General features: G+C 36.7%; 1 protein-coding gene across 26 annotated transcripts in view; it reads left to right on the top strand.

Moving 5' to 3' along the window:
• Positions 1-7,269: 7,269 nt before the first annotated feature.
• The window catches only part of ADGRL2 (adhesion G protein-coupled receptor L2), a 681,918-nt gene continuing 679,374 nt past the window's right edge, over positions 7,270-9,813 (top strand). For 8 of the 26 annotated variants that reach the window (XM_063600245.1, XM_055116879.2, XM_055116865.2 and 5 more), the window contains exon 1: positions 7,274-7,603. The gene's annotated coding sequence lies outside the window, so the exon portion shown is untranslated. Of the gene's footprint in view, positions 7,604-9,813 lie in introns of all 26 variants that reach the window. The other 18 variants (XM_055116845.2, XM_055116840.2, XM_055116831.2 and 15 more) reach the window with 5 other exon arrangements.

Below are 9,813 nucleotides of genomic sequence, written 5' to 3'. Positions count from 1 at the left end.
CTAAGGGAGAATTCCTCCTTACCTCAATTGTCTTCCCATGGCTCCAGGCATTTCTTGGCTTGGGACTATGTCACTCCAATATTTGCCTCTGTGTTCTGGTGGCCTTCTCCTCAGTGTCACTGCATCCTCTCCTTCTGTATCTTATAAGGACACTTGTCACTGGATTTAGAGCCCATCTGTATAATACAAGATGATCTCATATTAAGATCCTTAATTACATCTTCAAAGATTTTTTTTTTTTCAAATAAGGTCACATTCACAGATTCCAGGGGTTAGAATATGAACATACCTTCTGGGGTGGTAGGGACAATTCAACTCACTACAGAGGGTTTTCAGCAGAGGAATGACAACATCTAACTTGTGGTTTAGCTGACTTTTTCTAGTTTCTGTGGTGGATGTAGAATACAGGGAAGCAGGAAGTCTTTCCTATCTCAGAGACCATAGGACATAAGGAGCTAATTCAGGTGAGTATGTGTTCTGTATCTGAAGAATAGTAGTGGGGATGGTGAAAAATGGCTGGATCCTAGATATATTTGTAGGTAAAAATGACAGAATTTACAGAGGATTTTATGTGAGAAGTAAAAGTAGAGTCAAGGGCAATTTCAAGGTTTTTGATTTGAATATCTGCAGTTATTTCTGATGTATATGGTAGGAATACCTTCTTTCCTATAAAGCTTTTACATCACTGAGGTCAAGGTCATTAGCTAGCTGCCACTCTGGCTCCATCCATCTCAGGTTGAATGCCATTTCCTTCTGGTAGACTTCCCTGACATCAATAGATTAGATTAACATATCTCTGTGCTCTGTGCCCTGAGTTTATTCCTATCATAGCTCTTTTTGTCATTTGTGTTAGTCTGCTTTTGTCGAAGCCCCCAAAAGTTAGTGACTTAAAACCAAACCAAACCAGAAAATAAAAAAACAAAAAACATGTATTTAGTTCATGATTTTGCAGATTGATGACAGGTTTTGACTGGCCACTATGCTAGACAAGCTCATGCATCTGCAATTTGCTAGGGGGTCAGCAGGAACTGAATAATTTATGATGCCCTAACCTGAGATTTCTGAGATGACTGGGGTCTTTCACCATGTTGTCTCTCATCCTCCACAGGCTGGCCTGGGATTGTTTACGTAGCAGCCAAAGCATTCCAAGGGAGTGAGCAGAGGCTACAAGATCCCTGGAAGACAGGTACAGTTTAACTTCTGTCAACTTCTTTTGGTCAAAGTAAGTCACAAAACCAGTCCAGAATCAAGAGATGAGAAAATAGACTCCACTCATCTATAGAAGTTACCAATTATTGTTGCAGGTTTTGCAATCTAGCATATCATTTAATATAGTTACTTATTCCTTGCTAGCTAATAAACCCCACAAGGAAAGGAAACAAGTCTCTCTGTTCACCACTGTATCCCTAGACAGTAGACATTGAATACATATTTACTAAAGAAATAAATGAATGAAAGAATGACTGAAAGAATTGATTGGAAGAGAAATGAAAATACAGCTCAGTCAGCAAATGCCATGATCTCTTGGTCTTCCTCCATTCTCTTAACATACGCATCAGAATCCTTATACACTTAGTATCTGTAACCTGTATTTGCATGTGGGGCAAACTATTGCTTCGAATCAAAGATCAGAATTAGGATGGGTGCATGCAAGAAATTGTCAAAATAAGCATTATTTTTAAAATTTTTTAAACATTATAAATATTTGGGATAACTTTTTAAGGGTGTTGGATTCTTACTTACTTAACCTGGAACAACAAATTATTGCAGTTTTCCTTGGAATAGTTGTATCTGTATACACAAGTTAATAATATACTTACTTCTAGAGTGATAGCCGGTGTTATGTAGACCCATTTTTTTAGGGTTCAGAGTTCAGGTAGATACCTTCTTCGCATAAGTCAGTTGGCTTTCTTGCTTTCTTTAGGAATGTCTTGCAGGCACCAAAGTTTTTCAAAAGGATTCTTTTCCTCCTTATTGATGCTCATCTTAGAATCTAAAATGCAAAGGATTCTATAATAGTGATATGCCTTTATTGTTAAACAATGTCATTGTCTGAGAAACAGGTAGTGTTTTACAAACGGAATACAAAGGCAAGTTTTTATCCTTTTTGCAATGGAAACATATAAGTACCTTGGTAGTAGAGCTAGGAATTGAATTTAAAATCCCAGTGCCCAATCATTTTCACTAACGACTTCATTCCTAAAGCTTCATCCATTTTTCTCTGTCACTCTTTATATCACAAATAATTCACACTACCTACCAGCAAGATCCTTTTAGATTCTCTTACATCTTTCAAACCCTCCTTAATGTGAACTTCTTTCAGCACTGAGCCTGAATGTCTTCCAGAGCCTTATTGATCTAAGTATATCAACCTGTTGTTTGTGCTGCCTGTCTGTCTGTTGCAGTTAGTCTAATAAGTCTGTTGGGCTATTCAATTCTGTGTTTGGTAGAGTGCTTATGTTTTGTACTCAGTACACCAGAGGTGTGGGAACAAAGCAGTAATCTGAGAACCAATTCAGTGGGAGCAAGTCCTGGAGAACCTTTACCTCTGCAAAGAATATTTTTCCAAAAATAAGAATATCTGGGAAGTAGAAATGGCTGTGGAGCTGTCTAGGAGTCCTATGGATACATGAGAGCCAGACCAGTTCTGTGAACATTGAAGTGAAGGAATGAGAAAAAAGGGTTGGTTCTGCATCACGTAAAAATTGTTAATTGTTAGGAACTTGTGTCTGCTGGGAAGCAAACGCTGAAAGGGAACAGGGATGTAAGAGTCTTAAGAGTTTGATCAGGGACCCAAACCTCTGAAAATCAAAAGAGGAAAAAGTCGGGGTTGAGCAGGTAAGCCTCAGACCACAGTGCAAATCTGACAGTCTTGACCAACCCAAAGGGAACTAGGAATAAAAGCTGCCCATGAGAGGAATCCTGCACTGGGCGGAAAGAGACAGGCCTAAAGAAACCCACTAAGCTTGGTCATTCTCTAAGAACTACCTGATAAGGTGAATTCTGAAGGTGGAGTTTGTTAGCTAACTTCATTCCTTGCCGCAGAACCACAAGGTTTTTATTGAAGGGAAACTCAAATAGCATACCTCCCTGGCTATATGGAACTTTAAATAGTTTTAAAATCTTTGGGAAAAGAGTGGAATGTTGAATGAAACCACTCTTTCAACCTCCATTGTAGCCAGTGGGGGTGAGGAGGGAGGGCTACAATCGAAAGATAATTTAAAATAATCCTAATATAGTCAGTCATTCTGTTAATCAGCATTTTTTTTTTATCATTTGTGGTTTAGGTGCCCTTTCTGGAGGTTTTACTTGTCATTGTGTTTATGGGAAATTGACAGTTATTAATTGTTTTTAAGCTTGAACCAGTCCTTATTAGAATTCAAATGTATTTCCCACTACTGGGTCCAATATCTATGTAATCATTTATCTTATAGTGAATTTTACTGTAAGCGTAATATTTATAAGAAGCAATTTGTCATTCCTGGGTTAAGTATAGAAACTTCAATATTTTCTGGATAAATATGTCAAAAAATCTAAATTTCAAGCAATAGAAGAGAATGGGAAGCTTATAGTGTCTTTTATTAGACTTGGGAGGTTTGCTATTTGGTTTGACTCGATTATCATTATTGTTTTATAAATATAATTTTCTAATTATTACCCATCATTAACATTAATGGCATTAATGCTGGTAATCCATCTCCCTAAGGATTTCAAAGTGCGATATTTTTTCTAAGCTAAATGATTTCCAGGACTCCAGCAGCAATTCCCACCTTGATTTGCTGCACCCGAAGTCTCCAAATACAATTAATTTTAATTCATATAAGAATATACACATTTTGGGTTAGGAAATGGGGTGGCAGATGCTCACAAACAATTTTGGAACATTTCCACTCCCTAAATATTTAGATCTCTAATCTAATTGGCACTATATCCCCCTTTTTGTCACGGTAGACAGCACTCCTTGTCATTTAAACTTTTCTCTATGTGTGTGTTCCCAGGTCTGGGGAGCCTGGAAGAACGCATGTGCAAGCTGAAGGCTGAGGCCCAGGAGGTACAAATGATCCATCATGCTTATGCCCAGTGTTTCTCCTTTCTGTGACCTGCTCCCCAGTCGTGCCCTAACATTCCAGTTGGTCTGTCTCCAGTTCCCACTGATCCTCTACTCTATGCTCTGAGCATATACCACTGATTGCCCCAGCTCGTGGCGCTCTCTCCTGCTGTCCTGCCCTCCTTCCTCGTGTTCATTCACCCCGGCCTTCTCCTCCTGCATCCCTTACTTGCCCAAACAGCTCCTACTCTGTCGTCAAGAGTCACATGAAGCATCATCTAGTCTACAGAGAACTCCTTAATTACCCCCAACTGTGTTTTGCCTTCTTTACTTTCTTTCCTCTGAAGGTTTTTTCTTTGTACAGTTGTCCAATATTAGTATTAATCTGTTTACCTACCTGTTTCCATCACTTCCGCTAAAAACTGAGGGCAAGGACGATACATTTTCATATATATACCCTAGGTTCTTGTGACAAAACACTGCGTTTTTATTGAATAAATGAATGAATGAATCCCTCCTCCTCATTCTGGTGAACCAGGAGGCCAGCACCTCCACAGTCACTCTCTGAGTTGCTGCTGCAAGGTCCCTCCCACACTAGCAGCACAGGTAGGGTGCCATCCTCATTACCCCCACACAGCGCCACATATGCCAAAGGAGCTTTCTCTCTACCTTAACTGAAATCTGACCTTTCCTTGGCATGCTTATCTTCAACCAGTTACTAGAAAAAAGTATCTCTGATACAATAATTAAAACTACTGTGAATTCATGTGTCACTCTAAGTGTAAATTGTTCATGTGTTAATTTTGCCAGTAGTGAGTGAATTGAAAAAGGGACTGGGAAGCCAGTAAAACATAGAAATGAACCCCTAATGGTGGCATTTCAGGAAATAGGAGAAGACAGATGGGAAGATATTTCTGGACCAGAGTGCTTCTGGGTGCCCTTCACATTGTACCACACAAGCCATTTCCATTCCTGTACAGAAGGTTGGATCTGCTGCTACAACACTCTCTGGCTCTCCTGAGAACAGTATTTCTATTTTTGTCTTTTATAAAAAGGTAAAAGCACCCTTCTTTCTGGTTGTCAGGGAACAGGAAGGAGCCCCCTCTCATACAATGACCAGAAAAAGCCAATAACAAACTCATCTTTTTTCTACATTCAGTAGACACCATAGTAACACTTCCCAGTTTACAGATAGGCAATGAAGTTCAATGGAAACAGATTTTTAATAATTATAATTATACCTTACACTGATTAAGTGTTTACCCAGGTGCTATGCTAATCCTTTTCCTTTATTTCTTACACCAACCATATAAGTAAGGTTATTTTATTATCCACATTTTATAAGAAAGTTAGCTAACTTGCCCATGGTCAAACAGATAAATGTCTGAGTCACAAAACTGGTGCCCAGAAAGTTATGACTCAGACCCCTAAATATGCCATCTGGAAGGCATGCCCTGGTTTCAATAAGGGGCACCTAATTGTGGTTACATGTCAATATACAATCTAGCACTACTGGTACTATTATCACTCTTCTTTATATGACAAGATATTTATATTTACCTCTCCTTTTCTATTCATGAGAGTACAGAATACATCATAATTTCTGAATCCAATTTCTATATTAAATGACTGGTAAAGGAAATATAAACACTTCGATGTTATTTTCAATATTTTTTCTGCAAAAATTTATGAAACATCTACAATATGTAAAAGACATTTTCAAAATATTTGGGGAGATATTTTAGAGGAAATCGTATGGTCTCTGATTCAAAAGAGTTTACAACCTGAAAAGTAATATTAACACCTCAGTAACATTACAAGTCCAACTTGTGTACAAGCTGTGTCCAAATAGAAAAAAACCTGAGAAGTCACCCAACCACTTAGAGAGCAATCAGACTATTGGATGTCAGAGACATAAAATAACTATTGTCTTCACCCTTTTACTTTCAGGCAATTGTTTCCTAAACACTGTTATAGTCACTAAGTCTGCATACTTTAGAAACTCCAGATCGTCACTAAATCTCATGGAAATGTGTATTGGCATTTTCCTTGAGATTTCTTTTAAAGTATCACTTCTGTCCATCAAGTCAGAGTCCTTATAAGTGTAGTGTGTTTAAATTCTTTATCTTTCCTGACAGTCTATAGAGTCCCAATAGCAGCAAAAATCTAACTGAACTCCCTACTACTCTCTGCAAATATGCTCATATGTTTATGTTGAGAGTTTTAATGCCATTTGTTGAAATATATTTAACCTATATCATTTGGTTCACACCAAGTTAATGCTAGCTCCTACAAGGCTATGATCAATTCAGTCAACTAGTTGGTTTGACTGATTTTTCCTTTGAATTCACCTAATTGCTGGGCTGTTTAAGTATCTGCAGATACCATTACACAAAAGAAGGCAGGCTTCACATTAGCTTGCTAAAAGAGGGTTATTATTTTCTTCTGAGATCTGCTATGGACTTATTGAGTGGCTGTTGGCAAGAGTAATGATCATATTTGCCCTCTCCTCTTTCTCATTTTAAAAACAAGAATATGAATATAAAACAACCCAGAAAAACTCTAAAGATGCTAAATGAATAAGTTAATAATCATTGTTTATTTAAAGATACATCTGTATTGTACAAAGAGAGGGATTTCTTTTACCCTGAAATGCCAATAAGAAGCCATATGAAAAACAAAAATAGCAATTTAAAGAGATTTTTAAAAACCTCCCATTCAGTAGTACAATTGGGTTCTTTTCAGATAATTAATCATTAAGAAATATTTAAGTACTATTTTTATTTACATTGCAGTATATATCACTGGCTCTTTGAAAGTTAACAGGGATTAATTTTCTTTCAAAATAAATATTCCACTTAACTAATTGTCTGTGTTCTTTCACTGCTGTCTACACCATTCAAGCCAAAACACCGATCTCATTCAAAACTCAGAATTTCATCCAAATTTGTGTACCTGGCCACTAATAAAAGATTTTTGGTATGCTGTCTAAAATCCTAATGACAAAATAGGGAGAATCATAAAATGTTCATAAAAATCGGATGGGATCAAACATCAGCTAATCTGAGTATATTTTTCTCTATGATTAACCAGTTCTTAATGACAACATTTCTTATCTTACAACTGTGACATGAAGAGGGAGCTGTAGCTCTTCTGAGACACAGTTCTGCAAGAACCAGCTTATCCACGCTCTCCGATCTCGTGTCTGTTTCTCTTTCTCTCTCCCTCTCTTGCGCTGTCCCTCATTCATGCACTCTTCCATCTTTTTGCCATTGTGCCAGCTCAATTTAAATGTATCTGCTCTGTATCTGTTCAAGTGGAGATAATCCATGCAAATCAGGAGCCGTGGCTCTCAATGCCTGGTTCACAGAGAGGACTCAGCTTGAGGAGGTCACTTGTTCACAGCCGCTCCTCCCATTATATTTTTCCCCTTATTGCAGAACTGCTGTATGTATACAGTGACTGAAAGGACTCAATTTACTGCAACTGCTGCCTGGCTTTACTTACAACTTTTTTTTTTTTATAAAGGAACTTACCTCCATCTGTCTTTTCAAGGTAGGAAGTCTGATTCTTCTAAAGACGTGTGTAATGCCTCCACTGTCTGCTCATTATCAAATGTCACTTGAATGCTTTATATTGTTGCTGGCATTAGGTACAAATACTGTGATTCCAGGTGCCTCATGCTTTTGTTACTTAACCATATAGGTACAATTGTTTAAGTGCTGGGTATTATAATGTTTATTTTCCCTGCAGCAAGCTTCAGTTTTACAATACCAGAAAGATTAGAGTATCCACTCTCTAATGTAGAAATATAATCCTCTATCAAGTTTTCACTCTTAGAAAAATATTAATTTCTCAGTATGTTTTAACTTATTATGTATGCTGGCCAATAATAGCCAAGTGTAAAATTCAACTGTAACAAATTTTTTTTTTTAACCTGGAGCCCTCCTGCAGCATTTTCTGTGAAAAATAACTAACTGTTGAAATGTTTTTAACAACAGCAACAAAATAATAGATTTTACTTTATTTTGCTGCAAAGCAAAAAGCTGAAGGCCTTATTGTTAACAGGCCTGTCAGATAGATTTATTCTTCACCATTTTTACATTGTTACTAGGCTACGCAGAAGTATTACAATTAGTCAGGATTCAGTTACTGTCATTATCCATGTGATTATTTATTGTTTTGAGATTGAAATTGTATTACAGAAAAGTTTAATGTAGCAAGGCTTTTAAAAACCTGAATGTTTGTATAACACTGTTTGAGATCAATTTTTGAGAATGATTTCAATAGCCAAATGATTAAGTTTGGATTAAAAATGCATGTAAGAGTCTAGCAGATTTGACAATACACATGGTGATTTATGTAAGCAATTCCTGGGCTTACGTTACTTCATATGTGTCTCCTTGAAGTTACTTATAATATTTTAATCACTCCTTAGTCATATCAATTTTAAAACATACTAAAATGTCATAACATTATAGACTTTAAAATCTCTTTTTGACTAGTACAAATATAATTAGAACATTCCAGTTACAATTTAGATTTCAATAAATGCAATATGTCTTTGAAAGTATTCCTTATTAATATAATTTTGCATTTATTACCTTATTTTTCTAGGAAGGCTTTGACATGTGGCTATGACAAGGCTAGTTAATCTCTTATATAAGATAGAATTGAACATAAGCAGTAAACAAAGTTGACAGTCCTGAAAAGAAGAAAAAATTATCCTCTGGTATACTGAATAGTTCTGATGACATAAATCTTACATTTCATCTTCTAGGTAGATACTTGTAGTTAGTGGAGTTCGAAGGAAAAAAATTTATTATCCACATAAAATATCTCAATGCCAAAAATGTGCAGTTCTTTTTCTTTTTGATACAGAGTCTTCTATTGAAAAAAAAAAAAAAGCACACTGATTTTTGAGTACAGTACAAGGCATGAAGCCCTGTCATTGTTAGCATAAAGAAGACATCTACACAAGTATTACTGTGCAGAGGGCAATCTTTCTGTCTCTGGCATTTGTTAGGTTACTGTATGTAGAATTTAACAGATAAATATGTTCTGCTTCATGGCATTTTAGTGATCCTATTGGTATGCAAGCTACTCGGCTAGGATAGCAACCGAAAAAAAAAGGTATATGTTTTATAGCAGTGGGTAATAAAAGACCTTCACAGTGAGAGAAGAGGAATTTGACTTATTTCTTACGCAGTAATTAGAATTTCTTTAAAATTCTTTGAAATACTGAGTTGTAAAGTAAACTGAGGCTTTCCAGGAAGGGCTAATTGAATTTATCTATTTGAGCCATGTAGTTGTCCGTGAATATCTTCTTCACAGACACTGTCGCTGGAGAATTCCATTCACACCTTCAGCACTACAGGGAAAGAAAAGGATTTGTCACTAACAGTAAAGGATGACAATTTCATATTTAAAACGAGTTTGAGAACAGCACCCTACACAGGAAAACCTTAACAGATGGAAAGGTGTGTGGGATTGCCTGATTATGTGAACTTGAGACTAGTGTGAAACTAAAGGATGCCCTTTCAGAACAAAGGAACGCCATGTAATACTCTGTCAGCAGTCAAGCTGAGGATAGGTATAAAAAGTGGCCAAGGAGATCTTTTGGGGACAGAGAAAATGCAAACAATGAGACATTCTCTTTTCAACCAAATTACCAGGGTTTGACAGGTATAAAGGCACTCCCCATGGAATGTCACACCATCATTTCACAGAGACTTATTTCAAAAGCACATATTTTATAGACTTTG

The sequence above is a fragment of the Pan paniscus genome, chromosome 1, assembly GCF_029289425.2.
Source record: "Pan paniscus chromosome 1, NHGRI_mPanPan1-v2.0_pri, whole genome shotgun sequence".
NCBI classification, from domain to species: Eukaryota; Metazoa; Chordata; class Mammalia; order Primates; family Hominidae; genus Pan; species Pan paniscus.
The sequence above is the reverse complement of the archived record's forward strand: the minus strand, read 5'-3'. Positions and strand labels throughout refer to the sequence as shown.